This window comes from Ochlerotatus camptorhynchus, unplaced genomic scaffold (genome assembly GCF_037179485.1).
Source record: "Ochlerotatus camptorhynchus isolate MF236.1 unplaced genomic scaffold, CSIRO-AGI_Acam_v1.1 ptg000011l, whole genome shotgun sequence".
Lineage (NCBI taxonomy): Eukaryota > Metazoa > Arthropoda > Insecta > Diptera > Culicidae > Ochlerotatus > Ochlerotatus camptorhynchus.
The window spans coordinates 245,959-265,842 of record NW_027040503.1 but is presented as its reverse complement, the minus strand read 5'-3'; the positions used below and the strand labels follow the sequence as shown (position 1 = coordinate 265,842).

The following is a 19,884-nucleotide window of genomic DNA, read 5'->3' as shown; positions in this document are numbered from 1 at the left end:
ATATGAAAGTAGATTAATAATAGCGGCACCGGTGGTGTAGTGGTAAGCGTGATTACCTCTCACCCCAGCAGGCCTGGAAAAAACACAGTCGGCGCCGCCGGGATGTTCTGAGGCATAACATCTCCTTCGGAAGGGAAGTAAAGCCGTTGGTCCCCGGTTTATGAGTTGATGGGTCGATAAGGAAGGGTCCAGGTGTGGGAGCTGCCTCCCAGGTGGCGTCGGTAGCATTGGTGCTCAGCACGGAAAACAAGATCGACGTAAAACAAATCCAAGGAAAAAAAAGGAGATTAATCCATCTCTCCACAAAGTACATTGCGTATCCATGCAAAACCTACTAAAAAAAAACGGTAAAAAAATCCTAAAATTTAAAATCAAGATTTTTCAATTTTCCCCCGATAGAATATTTTAAAACCAATCGATTATTAAATGTAAGCACAAAAACTAACTTTTGGTGAAAAAAAATCCGAGGTACATGAAAGTTGATTAATACGCCACTTCGAACACGGCGTGCGACATCATTTAGAAGCATTGGCGTTAGTTTGCACCGTGAAGAAATTTCACAAATTTCTCTTTGGCCAAAAGTTTAAGTACATATATACTGACCATAAACCTTTGGTAGGTATATTCGGCAAATCCGGTAATAATTCGTTATATATGACTAGAATCCAAAGGTACACTATGGAATTGTCAATCTACGACTTTGAGATTGCGTACAGACCATCAAAACACATGGGAAACGCTGATTTCTGTTCGCAGTTTCCGCTGAAGCAATCGGTTCCGAAAAACCTGGACATAGGGTATATAAACAGTTTAAACTTTTCCGAAGCAGTGCCTCTAGATTATACTTTGATTGCTAGAGAATCTCGAAAAGATTCTTGTTTGGCAGAAGTAATGCGGTTTATTGGAGATGAGTGGCCTGCCAACGTTAAAAGCTCATTGAAGGATTTGTTTTGGCTGCGGACGGATCTTGAAGTGGTTCAGGACTGCCTTCTCTATAAAGAGAGAGTAATCATACCAATAACATTGAGAGAAAATATACTCAAAGTGCTGCATGCTAACCACATTGGCATCGTGAAGATGAAACAGCTTTTTGGCCAGGAATAAGCAACGATATTGAAAACTTCGTAAAGACGTGTGAGGCATACATCAAGATGGGTACATTTCCTGCAAAACCCAATCATAACAAGTGCATACCAACTTCGAGGCCTTCCAGCCGCTTACATGCTGATTTCTTCCATTTTGAAGGGAAAACTTTTCTATTCATCGTAGACAGTCACTCGAAGTGGGTGGAAGTAGAGGTCATGTTACATGGAACAGACTCAAAACGAGTAATTAGTTCGCTAGTCACTCTATTTGATTGGTTCGGGCTTCCTGATGTGATGGTTACAGATGGAGGTCCACCTTTTAACTCGAAGGAATTCTCTTGGTTCTTGGAGAAATATGGAGTGAAGGTAATGAAAAGCCCTCCTTACAATCCAAGCAGCAACGGTCAAGCGGAACTTCTAGTCAGGGTAGTCAAGGATGTTTTCAAAAAGTACCTTCTTGATCCAGAACTACGGCAGCTTGATTTAACACGTAAAATCAACTACTTTTTGATTAATTATCGCAATCAAAAAATCAATCACAAAAAAGTAGTCCCACCTGCATATAAAGTGTTATCCTATAAACCCAAAATTCTACTTGACTTAATTCATCCTAACAGACAATACAAACAATTTTAAGAAAACCTGACACGCAAGATATCCCTGTAGTAACTCCACCTAAACCTTATCCATTTTTAAAGCTGGTGATAGGGGATACCATTTACTATAAAAAATGCGTGATTTGTTAGAACAAATTTCTAAAAATATTTTTCAAATCTCCCTTCACAGTTCGACGATTATGGCCCACCGGAACCAATTGAAGTTAGTCCGGGATTTGAGACTGTCGCTGCCAGACTTCACCCAACGGAAGCGTGGTAGAACGGAGCCGGACAAGATACAATTCCTAGGCTGGTCAGAGGCTGAGGAAGGGCCATTCCTGGGTTTCTTGGAAGATAATTTGGATCCAGATTCATTCAGAATCAAAAGACGCAATCTGAGCGATAGCCTAGTCATGACTAGGAGTCACGTTCGAAATCAAATTTAAGCTGAAGCATCGTAATCCCACTAGTTTCAGAGTCATCTAACAGTAAAGCACACAGTGCTATCGAAGATTATGAATTAATTGTTGTTGAATTGAAATGTATTTCATGTACTTAAAAAGAACGTTTGAATTAGATTAATTTCGATAACTAATTATACTAGCTAGGTTCTTAAGGAGGAAGGACTGTAGCGTACCGCGATTCGATTAAAATAAGTAACGTACTCGGTAAATGGGCTGAACCCATTCGACATACGATCATCAATCGTTCGGGTTTTTTTTACACACAAACAAACAGTATTGTACATATAAAAAGGAATTAAACTCAGAAGCTACCGAGAGTTCTGTTCTGGAAGTGTAAGCCGAATTTACATCTTTACATTTAACAAGCAAAATATAGAAGTCTTATCTTAAGATTAGCTAAATACTTTATAGAAATCAGATTTATAGTTAATACATATTGCAATGGGAAGTCTCCAGGTTCAGATAGAGTTTTTGTAGAATATTTAAAAATGCTGATGAGAAAACGATGAATGAGTTGGTTAGAATTATTTAAATGGTTTATGTAGAAAACAAAATGCCATCAGATTGGAATAAGTCAACGCAGATACCCCCCAAAAAAGTCAGTAGCATCCCGAGCAGGAACTGATAGCTAATCGATAACAAATGAATATCTTAATGTGGTATGATACCAGATTTTGGTACGCTTGTGGTATAAAACTTTGTTTTGACACTATTCAGTTATCGAAATATTTTGTAAAATATCAAATCAATACCAAAATAACAAAATGTGATCTTTCAGTTTTTAGACAATAACACCTAAAAGAGTTATTGAATTGGTATTAAAAGACCTTCAAAATAACAAACTATGATATTTGGCGTCTAAAAAAGTGTCTGTTATCCGTTTGTTATTGTAATAACTAAATTATTTATTAGTTCGTTATTCATAGGACTTTTTTGAGGTATATTTTTTGGTATTTTACCTAAAGTTTCTGTCCGCATTTGAGTTGGCAACACCATAAGAAACGGTGTTTTCCTCTTCTCTTCAATTCGCTTTCTTGGATGCATCAGGAATTTTATATTCTCATGGACAGATTGCTTTCACATGCAAATACATTTAGCTTTAATCCATTATGACATATGTTCAACAAGAACCATATTATGCATACTGATGACCCCATGAAAGTGATCTTACCACTGACATTCACTCGGCGGTAAGCGCGAATAATTGCAATCCCTTCATTCGTATACTTTCATTACCCATCACACACACCCAAAACCATTTGTTTATGCTCAAATGCGCCAAACCTATTCCGCACGTGATTGGAATATCGAAAATCGGCTATCGATCATCGACGACTGCTTAGCCCGTAAACCTACAACATTCTAAACAACGAAGCCTCATTAGAATGCCGTCCATAGACTGCATAGTATACAGTACACAATATATTAGCAGAAAAATAAGCATACCTCCACAATTCTCGGCTTGGCGCTCAGTATACATGTTGCAAAGCCGGGTCGTCAAGTCAGGAAATAAGATAAGAACACAAAAGACACCCTTCCAGCGCAGCGTCGTACTTTGAGAAACAAAACTTACGAGATGGGCGTAGGTGGAATTCGCTGGCTTTCGATAGAGATATCAAATTAGTCTACATGCTTCTGCGTGTGGTTGTATAGATTGATGGGGGATGCACGTTCAGAATACGTTTGATAAAATCAATTTAACAGTAACACTTCCGACCGGCGAACGCCGACCGACAGACAGATCAGGGATAAGCTAGTCAGATAATTTGAGAAACGTGACCACATGTCCACCGCCGGACGGAACTCTAATGAGTGAGTTTGTGTTAGTTCTTGATGCACATTTATTTCGACTAGTGAATTGAAATGTATAATTCTAAATAAATCAAGCTTAACCATCCTAAAAGCGCAGCCCAGTTAGTCAAAAAACACTGAAGAGAACTTCAATGGATTGTTAAATCGACGACAATTTCACGTGCATTGAACTGAAACAGTGTAAAGTTTGTTATTGTAATTTTCACAGCAGTCAAACTCGCGAGTTTAGAAAAGCTTAAAGCTTTCGCTAATACCATAGAGGTAACTCTAAGACCAGAAGGTTCCGAAGAAACGAGCTCAACTTTTTGGCTCAGCTCTGGTACTATCTTCGGTCCCAAGCTAATCGATGCACCCCGCGAAACATACGAAAATCCACGAACCCCTCATTTTATCTGTCAAACTTTCATAGTACTTACATAGTGTAGTACCATAGAGGTAACTCTAAGACTAGAAGGTCCCGAAATAACGTGCTCAACTTTTTGGCTCAGCTCTGGTACTATCTTCGGTCCCAAGCTAATCGATTCACCCCTCGAAACATAAGAAAAACCAATAACCCCTCATTTTATCTGTCAAACTTTCATAGCGAATCAAAACAAACATTGCGTAGTACTAGAATTTCGACTAGAATGGGGTACGTTAATCGTTTGCTTGGGACCAATAGGCTAGTCAAGTAGTGAGCCAATTTAAAATCGTTAGTTTCGTATTGATTGTGGAAGAGATATGCTGGAACGAAATAAAAGTCAATAAATCATAATTTCAACAGAGTACTTACCATGAACTTCCTTTGATTGGAAATGTGAAAATGTTTAGCAGTCGACCGCTGACAGTTCGATTGTTTCTAATGTTTACTATTTACGGTAAACATTAGTCGACATTACTGTAATCATATCTCCAGAACAACATGTGAAAAGGGCATACAAGCTTTTTGTAAACAAACCTTTGTAGGCCCTTTTCTCACCAACCGAGGGTCGCCCACGCAAACCAGGAATATCATCGGTAAGGAGAAAGTGTCCCCTACCCGGTGATGTTAAAGGTTTGCGCTGGTGTCATATGGGTGGCGAGAAAAGGGCCTACAAAGGTTTGTTTACAAAAAGCTTGTATGCCCTTTTCACATGTTGTTCTGGATCTGTCATTGCATTCAAAAAGCTCGTCGATAAAGAAACGAGAAAAAGCTCCATATGGCCGACTTATGACAGGTAAGCAATGAAGTGCAAGGTAGAATCAAAATACACGAAACATTTGCACGGTTCAAAAAAAGGGGACACGGAGGAAAAGAAATCCTCGTGTACACAGATGCTTCAGTTAAAACATGTGTAAGTATGTATTGGTGAAATGATCGATTGGAATATCCATATGCATTAGTTTGAGTGAAGTAGATGTAAAATTAGTATAGGAGATTTTAAATAAGTATGCGTGAGACAAAGGAATAGTTGCTTGGTGTGTATGACCGTTCAGGACCTGAACCAGAGAAAAATTTGAAAGAAATAGGATTCACTCGACAGACTTTACGGCGAACGGTTGTTTGTCTCTTGCGGTCGCGGTTGATATTAACAAAATGGCTGGAAGGTACCACAATGGCTGGAAGGTACCACAGGTAGTACTGCAATTTATACTAGAATGGGATACGTTAATCGATTTGCTTGGGACCAATAGGCTAGTCAAGTAGTGAGCCAATTTAAAATCGTTAGTTTCGAATTGATTGTTGCTAATACCAACAATCAATACGAAACTAACGATTTTAAATTGGCTCACCACTTTAGTAGCCTATTGGTCCCAAGCAAACGATTAACGTACCCTATTCTAGTTGAAATTCTATTACTACACTATGTTTGTTTTGATTCGCTATGAAAGTTTGACAGATAACATCAGGGGTGTGTGGATTCATGCAGAACATGCAGGGGTGAGTGAAATAGCTTGGGATTGCTTGGGACCGTTGTTCTGGTACTGAGTGAGCCAAAAATAATAATGATTTTCTTCGGGACCCAGTGGTCTTAGAGTTACCTCTATGCTAATACCGCATTACAGTCTAGATTTCAGTGTGGAATGAAAATAATTTCAAAGTTATTTATATTAACACTAAATATTCCATTCGAATGCTCCCCACACATTATGACAACGAAATGTCAAACTTAATGTGACGTCTAGTTTTGACGTATAAATGCTGTTTAACTGGGCTACAGTTGAGGTTATTATAGTAGTGGAACCCATGAGAAAGCAATGCGTTCCACTATTATAGGAACCAAAGTTAGCAACTATCACTACTACTGGAACAGTGTTCCTATTAATGGAGGGCAAGTATTCGGAAAACGTATTCAATTTGATTACGATGTAATATTTTTCTAGCAAAATAGAGATTGAAAGCTAAAGATTGACATCTAAAAATTGTGTGCATATCATTTATTTATTTTTTAATAAATAACATGTCTTAGCTCCCCCACTACTAGCTCACCCACCCTATATTGCAAATTGGCGGTGAAATCATTTTGAGATAAACGAGTTATTTTTTACACCGAAAAGATCCAACTAGTTAAGGGTGTCCGATTACTTCTCGATTAATCGAGCTAATCAGGGAGTTAATCAATTAATCACAAACTCACTCATGTATCCTGCGCACCTTCAGTGGAAAGACTTCCACCCTGGCTAGCTACTTGCTATACTTTAACCTGGGCCCATGTCGGATTCCCGTCGACTTACTTGATTTCCTTGTTGAGGCTCTACCACCATGAGCCCTGCCCAAGTAATAATTTTGGTTTTATGAGGGTTCTGTAGACCATGATTAAGAAGAACTTGTAGAATGCTTTAAAACCGTGATAAAACTTGCAATGTTGCTTGGGCTGGGTTAGCCTCTGCTGCGATGTCCTGTCGGCCTTCAATACAGCGCTTGCTTGTAGATTTTGTTTCCACCCCATTCGTAGTGTGTGTACGGCAAATGCGAACGCCCCAAATTTGTGACGTCATATTCAACGGCTCGAAAAGAGGGTGGATGGGCCCTGGCGGGGTCTAAAACTGGTTGTATTTTGAAGATTACCTTATATAATAGTACTTCTGACAATTTCAGCGTTGGGTACCGAGGGGTACCTAGCCAAATCTCGATTCGAAAATGTCAATATTATGTGACGTCATATTGAACAGCCCGAAAAGATGGTAGGTGGCCCTGGCAGGGATTAAAACCGATTGTATTTGGATGATTAGCTTACAAAATAGTACTCCTGAGAAGTTCAGCGTTGGGTATCGAGCTATGAATCAATGATTTTAACCTACACATGTTTTTTTTTTCTTTGATTTGTTTTCCGTCGATCTTGTTTTCCGTGCTGAGCACCAATGCTACCGACGCCAGGAAGGCAGCTCCCACACCTGGACCCTACCTATCGACCCATCAACTCATGAACCGGGGACCAACGGCTTTACTTCCCTTCCGAAGGAAGGCGTGATCAGAGATGTTATGCCTCAGAACATCCCGGCGGCGCCGACTGGGATTGAACCCAGGCCTGCTGGGGTGAGAGGTAATCACGCTTACCACTACACCACCGGCGCCGCTAACCTACACATGTTTGAACTTGCAAATTATTTAAATTATTAATCTGGATATATATTTAATGGGTTTGTTCTTAATGGGTTTGTTCTTCAGTGTATGTTTATGTATATTCATTTTATATGTTTTATGTACATTCATTTCAATATTGATACTCATATGTTGATAATTGTAAACATTATAATGCAAGCTAAAAATATAGGTATATTCCTTGCACTTTATTATATAGCGTAAATGGACTAAAATATTCGCTATACCTATCCGTGTAACTTTTAAGAAAACCAGAATAGGGGAAATGTTGACTTCGGCAATACCTTAACCTATTATCGTCAGGGGGTAAACAAAGTCCTAGAGCACTCAAATTTGGCCAATAGACGCTCTGAAACACAATGTATCCACATGCGAAAATTGAGCTCTCAAGGACGTTGTTTACCCCCTGACGATAATAGGTTAAGGTATTGCCGAAGCCAACATTTCCCCTATATGATAAAATTCTGACTACGGTTTTGGAACCCACCCTTTTTTCAGAACATGGAACGTGACTTCACAACAGATGTTTGAAATTGCCGCGTGCACTTCGCTGAGCGCTGCTGCAGATGACCTTACAAAGTATATTGCGCTTAACGTTTTGGCGATAGCAAAGAGCGATAGGCTTTATTTAATTATCTAAGTGGGATTTTTTTTTGAAAATGATTTAATTCAATCCTTGTCGGATGGAATTGTTCAAAGCGTGGGCGGAGAAGATTCACAAAAATCTTCATGTCAAATATTATCGAATACAGGCAGATAAGAAGTAAATAAACCATTTTTTTTTTCAATATACGCCTTTTTAATGCACCACCAACGTAGAGTGTGCCACGCGAGTTCGAGAAGAAACGTCAACCAAACCGTTTGTTTACATCAGAATAAGTATTTTCCCCAACGCAAATAACAGCATTTTTCATTCAAAATCTTACCAATTTCCATCGGCAATTGTCTTATTGTACGATTTTCCACAAATCTGAACTGATTTGCACCTTAACTATTCACACACAAGAAATCCGGAAGATCATAACCACTAAGGCACTTTTCTAATTTTTCATTTTTCTCAACAAAAATATTCATGAACACCAGCAGGATCTTTTCCAAAACGTTACAGAATTAAATTTTTCAACTGTAGATTAAGTTTTGCAGCATCTCAGATGAATCAATTTATCAAGAAAAGTAAAAAAGTGTTCCGCTTCCTATGTCTCAAGGCAAAAATGTATGCTCACAACCACAAACGAAGTGACAGACGACTAACTGGCGAAGAAATCCATTTAAATAATGTGGTTCACTGTAATAGAATTTTCTTGGAAGCTTGTGCCATCATCCACCAGATGGGTTAGTTTTTTTGTTTTGATTTGAACAAAGTTGATTTTGTGTACAATGATTCTTTGACAGTGTGCAAAGAGTGCGTATCATTTTGTCATTTTTTTTTATGCATTTCAGTTTTGAGTAGAGTGAAAGAGATAGAACCAAAACATTCTAATTAATTAATTAATTTAGCTTTATTTAGGAGGTATAACATTCTAGTACATTTGGTGAAAATGCTAGTTCAATCTAGTAGTAGTGTTGTCATGTGGTACAATCCAGTAGTAGTGGTGTTGCCATGTGGTACACTGAAAAATTGCAATAGCAGGTTATAGTACGTTCAGACTACAGAGTTATAACATGTTATAGCGCTATCTTGATGGTGGTTTCTGTGTTGCAATTATTTGACAACCGTTATAACATGTTATAACTGCTCAGTCTGGACAGCGTTTTAGTCACCAAAGTTTTCGAGCCGCTCCGTCTGTCACTTCGTTTGTGCTCACAACACTCTTTTTGACGTTCTCCTATTCACCACCAGAGGTTGAATCGATCGTTTAGTTTCTATTAAAAAGGCCTATCAGCATACTCAAAACATATTCAGTATATACAATTCACGAATAAACTCATTGATTACATTTCGAGATAAAGCATTTTTTACAAAGTTGAAAATTTTATCATGAGTAAGTAGCACACTCGTAGCACACATTGGTTTATAACTTGTACTAAATATTTCGAAACGAGATTTGACTAGGTACCCCTCGGTACCCAACGCTCAAATTTTCAGGAGTACTATTTTATAAGGTGATCTTCCAAATACAATCGGTTTTAGACTCCATCAGGGACTGCCTACCCTATTTTCGGGCCATTGAATATGACGTCACAAAAACGTTTGATGGGCTATATATATAACATTGACTATTTCGACTCGAGATTTGAATGGATACCCCTGGAAACCCAGCGCTGAACTTTTCAGGAGTACTATTTTATAATGTAATCTTCGGCCAGGGGCCGCCTACCATCTTTTCGGGCTGTTCAATATGACGTCACAAAACCGTCCGATGGGCTGTATGTATATAATATTGACATTTTCGAATCGAGATTTGGCTAGGTACCCCTCAGTACCCAGCGCTGAACTTTTCAGGAGTACTATTTTATAAGGTAATCTTCAAAATACAACCAGTTTTAGACCCCACCAGGGCCCGCCCAGCATCTTTTCGAGCCGTTGAATATGACGTCACAAATTTGAGCGTTCTCATTTGACGTAAAGCACTAATTAATTCAAAAAACAAATATTAAGGTAGTCCTAAAAGAAAATCAATTGTAGCTCTACAGAGTTAAGATGTAGAAATTTGGTGGCTTTAGAAAATGTTCATTAAATTAACTGTTCTGCAACTTTGTTCAAGACATGGAACCATTATCTCGTAACTGGAAAAAAGTTAGAATTTGGATGTGTAATACTAGCTTAAAGATTATTCAGGTGTGTATTTCAAAAGATGCGAGATATCATTTTAAGCGAGATTTTAAGCAACTTCTTCCAAGACACCTAGTGTCTAAAACGTCGAAAAAGGGTAGAAAATATTTTTGACCATCTTTATTCAGATTCGTGCCACTGTGTACGGGGGCGAAAACGAACCACTTTTCTGTCAAACGCGAACCAGCTCGTGATTGGCCGCTTTGAAGTGCATAAGATAGAGATAGAGATAGATATAGATAGAGATAGAAATACAAGAGTAAGAAGCCAGTTTTCTCCTCTTCCTCTTAGGAAAAATGTTATAAATTTGAGCCGGAGATGAACCAGCCCAGGACTGAAATCTCCTTAATAAAGATAAAAAATTTATAAATTTACTTTCACAATAAAACAGCAAACTCAAGGGCTACTCAATAGATATATTATATTAAATATTCGAAGATTTTCCAAATATTTGATAAAAGTGGTTCAAATACGTAGATTTAGACTATCCTTCAACCACAGTATCACTCAAATCAATTTAAAGTAATTCTTTTGAAAACTATAAGCATTTTATATCTTCTCCCATACCCATACCTTGCCATGCAATATTTTGAAATCTGCATCATCAAGACTTTTTTCAAGATGGCAGGCCTATATTACGTGATATTCAGTATCTTAATACCACTGACAAACCGACATGAATGGCTATAGACGAGTGCACGGATGGATGTTACCATGAATTTTCTGCTCAAAACACACTACTGGCATCTGCCTTCATGTTCACGGAAAATGTTTAGCTGAATGTTACAGACTCCTATTGGCGTTGACGGCACCGTCGAAAAATCGTCTCTTCTAGAAAAGATTGACAGTTTCTAATGGGATTTTTCGGTGGAGTGAAAGGATAGTACCATAGAGGTAACTCTAAGACCAGAAGGTCCCTAAGAAACGTGCTCAACTTTTTGGCTCAGCTCTGGTACTCTCTTCGGTCCCAAGCTAATCGATGCACCCCTCGAAACATAGGAAAATCCATGAACCCCTCATTTTATCTGTCAAACTTTCATAGCGAATCAAAACAAACATAGTGTAGTACTAGAATTTCGACTAGAATGGAGTACGTTAATCGATTTGCTTGGGACCAATCGGCTAGTCAAGTAGTGAGCCAATTTAAAATCATTAGTTTCGTATTGATTGTTGATAGTACGAAGTCCGCCATGTTTCACGCACAGTCTGACGTTTGCTTATGGATTTTACCATAGGAGTATACTCTATAAAGAGCTAGAGAGTCGCCGTCAACGCCAATAACAGACAAGTTGTTGGATAACTAGGTCTATGTACTTCAGAGGTCAGAACATTAATAAATGTAGAAATAAGTTGTGTCAAATAGCTTGATTATTCATAGGCTTGTAAGATGTTCGTTTCATGTGGATACTATGGAACATTTTCCCCTCAGAAAAGGTCGTAAGGTGATAGCCATGATGAAAGCCTTCGGTTCCTTGGGATGATACTGGCACTATGTCTTCAACAACGTCCTCAGGTGCTGGTATCTCATCTTGAACATCGTCTTTAGGTGGGACCACCTCTTCTACAGTCAACGGTTCGTTGCGAACCAGAACTTCGTTAGCGTCTTCCAGATAACGTTGCCTTGTTGGTTAGTGTGAGAGCGGATAAGACAACCGTTCTCCTGAAGGACAGTGTAATTGAAACGGAACCTTTCCTCTCTATCACCTTTCCAGGCAGCCAGGATGTTTCGTTATGATGATGAGTCCCTGCATACACCAAATCATCAGCGGAAAATTCTCTCTTGACCGTGCCATGGCGTCGGTTGAATTGCTTGTTCTGCTTGCTATTTACAACTGATTAACAAGACTTGAGCAAATCTATAGGGTTGTAGTGATAGGCCTACCCAGGAACAGCTCTGCAGGTGATTTGCCATCAGGTGCACTTTGGTTGGGCGTCGACCGGTTTACGGAAAGAAATGTTTGGAGATGTTGGAAAGTTGACGTGTTTCCTTCTCGTAACTTCTTTAGTCCTCGTTTCAGTGTGTCCATTCAAAGAAAAATTAGCATCCTGCATCGAATAGTTGAACAAAAGCAGCATGAAATAGCATTATGCCATTTGCAATGATTATTTTTCCTATAAATTTGCAATGTGCTTTTTAAAAAAATATGGAACAGTTAGATGTACGCACATTAAGATTTCCTTTACAAACACTTTTTTCTATGACGTTTAGGGACATCAGTTGGTTCATTAAAAAACGATCTTTTGCATTGGAATACAGATTTCTACACGAAACGTTCAGATGTGAAAACTCTTTTGGCTCCATCTCCACTCAAAGGAGAGGAAAGCTTTATTTGAGAAGATTACGTGGGCCGATCCCGGCGGTACTGCAATACCGGGCCAACCCGTGGCGGAAGTGGAGCAAGCCCCTAACCGTTCCGCCCTTTTCCAAAAATCAGTTTAACATTTGTTGTCTCCCTATGGGAGATCTATCAGATGTTAAGCTGATAAGAACAGATAGGGGAATTTACGTATTCTCGGCAACGTAAGCAGCGACCTTCTGTCTATAGCCTTTTTCTCTAAGGAACGCACACATATGCAGTATTGGTTTGTTTACAATCTTTTGCTGCCAGCTGCTCTAACAATTTCAGTCGAAAGAATTGTCAAAAACTGTTTTGAAACGCTTTTACAAAGCTCCAATCTTCTCTAGTGAGAGCGAGTATTGTCGGCAACCAGTTTTTCTTCGGCAACCGTTCCATTTGAACTGCATGTAAATCTGCTGTTCTATTATCGGCAACTCGAAATCAGCTACAATTTGTAGTGCGTGTGTTGCATTTCAAGAAAACCTTGCTAGATTGCTTTTTCTCAGTGGTAAAAATACAGTCAAATTGAAGCTGAAAGCCTAAAGAATTGTTTGCATGCATTCAGCGAAGTGTTTTCGTAAGAAAATCGAGTGAAAATAGTGTTTCAATTTGTGTTGCCGAAAATAGTCTGTCATGCCGAAGCCGTCATTTCCCCTACTACACTTTGATCTTAGCCTTTAGGCCGAGAAGCGATAACTTTCAAAAGGCTGTCGGTGGCCTAGTCGATGCACGAGAACATGTACTGTCAGTGACGTTGGAATGGAAAATGTACACAACAAACTGGTGCCGGCTACCTGATTTCCTCTTCATGCGCATGTATGTAGTTGGTAGAGAGAAGAGAGGGTCTAGGTAAACGGTTCTTTGTTCATCACATCGACACGCAGTGATGCCACATTTTTTCGAATTTAGATGTTTTTTCATCGCAAAAAAATCTTTTTAATCTGTATCTGGCTGACAAAAATCTGTATAATTTCCGTATTATGGTCTCAGTGCGGATTTACGTAAATCTCCATTTAGCAAATTCCAAGTTCAGAAGGAGTTTGTTCTAAGTTGAGATTAATGAAAAAAGTTACTAAAGTTTGCTTTCCAAAGAATTTGTCTATTTTAAAAATCTTGATATCCTACAATCTTGATGTGTTTTGTATATCTTCTACAGTCTGAAAATACAAAACATTAAGTACCAGTTATAAGAGACAAATCTGTTACCGGCTGAAAATTTCCGTAATGAAGTAACTGTCGTAATTTCCTAGAATTTAATTGATTACGAAAATCTTTATCTTTACATTGGACATAACACAGAACTTTTAACTGGAGGTTTAGTCGAATTGCATGCAATAATCTTTATTTCTGTAATTACGCTTTTCAAATATAAAAATAATCAGTTGACTCTTGGACTCACAAACTGTAATCATCCGCTTTGTGGGTTTTCTAAAACTGCTTGTTTACCGATTTGACAAAAAAAATATATTTAATTAACCTTTGTATATGTAACCATGTGACAAGGTTAATTAAACAAATAGAAAGGGGAACTAATATTCCTCACAACGAGAAATAAGAACATCAGAACTCCATTCGAAAGATTCCAAGTCTATTCGAAGCTTAGAAGGAAAACAATTATTATTTATCATAATTAAGATAAATAAAAAATTATGTAAAATACATTCCCTTTATTTGAAAAATCTGTATTTATTTTTTTATTATTTGTATTTATTTTTTGAGTGTACATATGTTACGTATACACGCTATTTCAAAACTACCCAAATTTGGGTAGAATCCACCCAGATCGGTTAAATCTGAACCTACCCAAAAATCGGTAGACTATGCTGAGAGTAACAAGTTGACAAATAGATAAACATTTCAAAAGGTCCTATCTGACATTTGTAAACAAATCGAGTTTAATGCTTCTCTGTACTGCAGAGCTCACCATCTCTAAGTATCCCGCATAAACGCGAACCATCACATGACCTTACCGATAATGGTTATAAATTGTTTATAATCCCTGCTAAACTTCAACTGAAATGGTTATGGAACTTTACATGAACGTTTGTGTGATAAAGTTTTAACCTTATGTATTATGGTTTTTTGGAAGCGGACCTTACAAATAATGGGTTGTTAAGAACCATTACCATTCCAAATTCTTGTTTTCTCCATACATTACCGGAAAGAGAACTATATTAGAACGTTTTTACTTATGGTTTGAGAACATTAATGGTTATGGTTATGGTAGTCAGTAAGGTCCATTAATGGTTTTGTATTATCGCTCAACTTTACGTGAAATATATCGTGAATTGGTAATCAGTAATTTACAGGCAACCCTAATAAAAAATAACCATAAACGAACGGTAACCCAAATCATTGAACTATTCCACAAATGGTTTGGATGATACCCAGAACACGTCGTTAAGCAAATTAACCATACAATTTTTATTAGGGAACCAATTCGCGATATATTCCACATAATGTTGATCGATGTTACAAAACCATTCATGGACCTTACTGGTTACCATAACCATTACCATTAATGTTCTCAAACCATAAGTTAAAAGGTTTTAGTATAGTTTTCTTTCCGAAAATGTATGGAGAAAACAAGAATTTTGAATGGTAATGGTTCTTAACAACCCATTATTTGTAAGGTCCACTTCCAAAAAACTATAATACTTAAGGTTAAAACTTTATCATTAAACGTTCATGTAAAGTTCCATAACCATTTCAGTTGAAGTTAAGCAGGGATTATAAACAATTTATAACCATTTTAGGTAAGGTAAATTTATGGTTCACGCTTATGCGGGATTGTTCTAGAAATTTTAACTATCAATATTCAGAAAATTATAAAAATATGTGAAAAAACGTCCAATTTGAAAGTTTTTATAATATCGCACAGCTCTCTGATTGGACCTTAAACATGTTTACAGTCCAATCTGTCATTCAACCAAAAAAAAATACAAATGCTATTAGGACCTTTGTTTCATCTCGTGTTTCATGTGGAATAGAAAAACTGAAACTCATAATAGTTAGTTGGAAATGCTATACTAATATGAACATGAAGCTTTAGAAATTCCTATGGATTCAACATCTAACTGGGAAGTGGGATATGAGAAAGTTTCATTTACGATGCCTGTAATCAATCGCTCTGCTTCTGGTATGGAGTTGACGAATTAATTGCGATTTCAGGAGTACACCAAGGCAAAAGCTTATTCAAAATTCTGTCAAATCCGACATGCGATATTACAAGCGTGGATTTGGACGAGGATTTGGATCCAATTGCGGATCAACCACTTGAATTGCCAAGTGCTAAATTGGACGATTTACGCAATCTGATGCCATATTTCAAGCAAAAAGATTATTTTGTAACATTCCTCAAATACTTAGTTCCAGAAAAAAAAACAGGAAGAAGAACCATAATACGGTTGTAGACCACTTTGATGTGGATCTCACTCGGGATCTCGATCCACTGAAGGACAGCGATGTAGATTTGATCGAATAACATGAATGAATGTAAATTATTGATGAACAGCTTGAGCTAATAAATGTAAAACGAATCATGTAGAATGAAAAAAAAAGAGTTTGTTTATAAAAATATACCGAATATTAAAAAAATATGCAAATTTTCCATACACTTACATTTTTCCTGCATACATCAGAAAAAAAATAATGGACAAGTTCTTATTATAAACGTTGTTTACTTAATAAATTGGCAGAATAGTAGTTTTAAGCCCATCAACAAATAATGATGTAGTTGTAATTATCTGACCTCTAAACCGTATTCTTACCTCAACTTTGCAATCAGACCAATTTGACAGGTCCTAACTGATACTGAAAAAAGCCAAAGGTCCTATGTAACAAAACCACGAATTAAACCTGAAAATTATGAATAAAACGAAAAAACATACACTTCTATGTGTTTCCTATGCATTTGAGAACACAAAAGATTATCGTTTTATGTCGTAATTAAAAATGGCATTTAAAAACATATTGCAAAAATTCAAATCAATTTTTCTCCATTCAGCTTCAATGACAGATAGGACCTTTTGAAATGTTTATCTAGAAATGGACAACATCATCATGAATCCGATCGACTGTGTTCTTTTGTAAACTTGTCACTCCCAACATAGTTTGCTCATTTTTGGGTAGGTTCAGTTTTGACTGATCTGGGTGGATTTTACCCAAATTTGAGTTGTTTTGAAATAGCGTGTACGTAATTTAAAGCAGCATCAACATTTATAATGTTTCTACGAAAATGCCTTTTGAGTTCAATAGAGCTTTTTGACGTTTAATCGGCGCACACTACTGCACCACTTACATCGAACGAGTGCGAGCAAGAGGGAAACAGATTAGTACACTGTAACTGGAAAGTACCCATTAATGGGTGAAAAAGTGCCCATTTCTCGGTAAAGTAGGTAAACTCATAAAATGGGTAAAACGTCTTTACCCACTAATGGGTAAAGAGCTTATACGTCAAATCATGGGGTACTTTTTACCCATTTCCAGAACGCATTGTTTTCCGTAACTGGGTAAAAAAGTACCCATTTTTTAAAATTTATTTATGGGACTCAAATTTGTGGAATAAAACAAACATGCTTTTTAAAACGTTATAAGCTAAGAAATCATTCAAATCATATAGCATTTCTTACCTTGAAGCTTTTTGAAGCTATCACCATTCTTTAAACTATTCATATATATCATTTTTTGTAGTTTTCGGAACAAATGCACTCGAAAATGTAAACCAAGTATGTCAGCAACGTTATGGTGCAACAAAGATATTTTTCACCCAATAATGGGTAAATATGTACCCATTTTTGATCCCTGAACAGGTTTCGGAAATGGGTAAAAAAGTACCCACTATTTGAAATTTTCATTTACGCATTTTTTGACAGGTCCATACACTACCACAAAATGGGTACTTTTTCACCCATTAATGGGTACTCGCCAGTTACAGTGTAGGAAAACAAACCGTTCATTCATCCATGTGTGCTAGATAGAGAAAGACGATTAAACGTCAAAAAGGTCTATACATATACAGGACTGGCACGTGAGAGTGTTTGTTTGTGTTTGAAAGCAATCTACGAATTTTCTGAGATGATGAGATGACGACACGACCAATAATTTGGTGAATATTGGCGTTGACGGCACCGTCGAAAAATTTGCTCTTCCACCAAATATAGACAGTTTCTAATGCATTCAAAAAATGTACGCGATTAGTCGTCTTAAAAGCCATAGTAAGTCTTGTAATTTCTACGTAATCCTACACACTTAGAAATTATTACCGTATTCGGTATTTTTTTACCGAACTTTCAACAGCTGAACGTTCGGTAAACGAAGTGACTACCGAACAATCGGCAAACAGATTTTTGATTAGCTGTCAAAATTTAAACAATTTGGTAACTTTTTACCGAACTATTCAGTATTTTTTTACAGAACTGTTCCGTAAAAGGAAACTAGTCGATCTTTTGTATTTTAGTTATTTTTCAGTAAATTAAAATTTAAAGCTGTTGCTGGTGGCTGCTTTCATGCCGATGCCAGTCCAGAAACATGCTGCAATCTGATCCCGACAGAAAAGCACAGAGTATCTGGTTGTTGTGTCTGAAAAACGATCATAAAAATTAATGAAATGGGTATTTCTGACGGAATATTTAAGAGATGCATTATTCATGCACCTGTATTTGCCATCATACCTGCATTATTTTCCAGTTACTCTTCACTGGCACTTTTCAGTACAACACTTGATATAAACATGACCATCATTCGATTTGACAGTCTGGAATTAGTTACAGAAGTTCGGTAAACGTTTTTGTAACTTGCAGTTTGTTCGGTATTTTTTACCGGATTCGGAATTTACCTCGTTTTACAGTTTTTACTGTAATATTTTTTACTGAGTTCGTCAATATAATACCTAGATAACCGTCACTTCGGTAAACAATTACCGAATGTTGGTAAAATATTTTTTCTTACCGAAAAATCTGTAAGTTTATTCATATACCGAACAAGAAAAACGTCATTAAGTGTGTAGGTAGGTAATTTTATACGTTTAAAAAGGTCTGTGTACTACTGCTACCTAACAATATAGCTTTTTTTGGCTTTATTGGGCTGTTTACACTTAGTTAAACTAGCTCCATCAGCTCAACCTACTAGCGCGAATTTTAGCTGTTCTTGAAATCTCATGCTGCTAGATGCTGACGTCCTGGCTACATTTTAGAATAGTTCTAGTACGCTAGCGCTAGCAAATCTGCACAGATGTAAACACCACATACGACTTGACTACGACTACGAACACGAACGAGATTATAAAAAAACATCACGCATACACAGAATTGAAAGGGCCTTTCTTCATTCAATCACCCGTCTCGTCTGTTGGTTGTTCTCTTTCTTGAGCTTGAGCCGTATAGGTATGTATTGGTTGTGTTGAATTCATTGAATTTGCATGCGCTTTTACGTGCGAACGTAAAGGAGGGAAGATTTTTTGCTTATTTTTCTTACGTAAATGGGAAACACCGTTGGAGTAAAGATAGTCTCCCTGCTCAACGTCAACGCCAAAGGGATGAGTTTGTCGGTTTGCCTTGCTTCCATTTTTAATTTCATTCCCTCGTAGATTGTCGCTTTGTGTGGTTGGTGTTAGCAAAAATCTTCATAAAAATTTAGTAGGAAAATTAAACAGTTGGAAATCAATTTGTATCCGTTCGTTAAAGAGGTAAGTTTCAAGCATACTTATTCTTCAGAAACATGCCTGTATTAATACAATACAATGTTTTCTTCTCATCTGCGTTTCAGACTTCCTAGAATGAGGAAATCACCATTCTTGTTCATGTATCAGACGCCATACGCCACAATGGAATCCGATGTGCCAGCGGAAATCGAGCAGCCCCCATAGGGCTGCCGGTTCCGCTGGCTTTCGGAAATATGATGACTACTTCTCGTGTAGAACTTTGCCGTATCTGAGCATAGTGTTTTGATGTTTTAAATGTATGTTGATAAAACCTAAAATTAAATGCTAAACTAAATGTACGATGATCTGGCTTGTTTTTTTCACTGCGTGATTCTATCACAATCAATGGTATCTTGGAGGGAGGACAAAGCTTATAATTCTGTTGTATCGAATAGATAACACACGTGCAGCTGAATTCCGGGCACACATTTCTACATGTAGAAATGTATACCCGGAATTCAGCTGCTGATACCATGCGTAGGAAGAGTCAAATTAAATTGGATTAAGCATAAAGATATAACAAGATATGAATGAATAAATCAAAACAAGCTTT

General features: G+C 37.4%; 1 non-coding gene and 1 pseudogene across 1 annotated transcript; one reads left to right on the top strand and one right to left on the bottom strand.

Annotated features, from left to right (window-relative positions):
• Positions 1 to 1,301: 1,301 nt before the first annotated feature.
• LOC135700207 (uncharacterized) lies at positions 1,302 to 1,961 on the top strand (annotated as a pseudogene).
• Positions 1,962 to 12,630: 10,669 nt separating this feature from the next.
• On the bottom strand, positions 12,631 to 12,825 carry LOC135700532 (U2 spliceosomal RNA). Its single transcript, XR_010517583.1, has one exon. It is a non-coding gene; the product is annotated as a U2 spliceosomal RNA (small nuclear RNA).
• Positions 12,826 to 19,884: the final 7,059 nt, after the last annotated feature.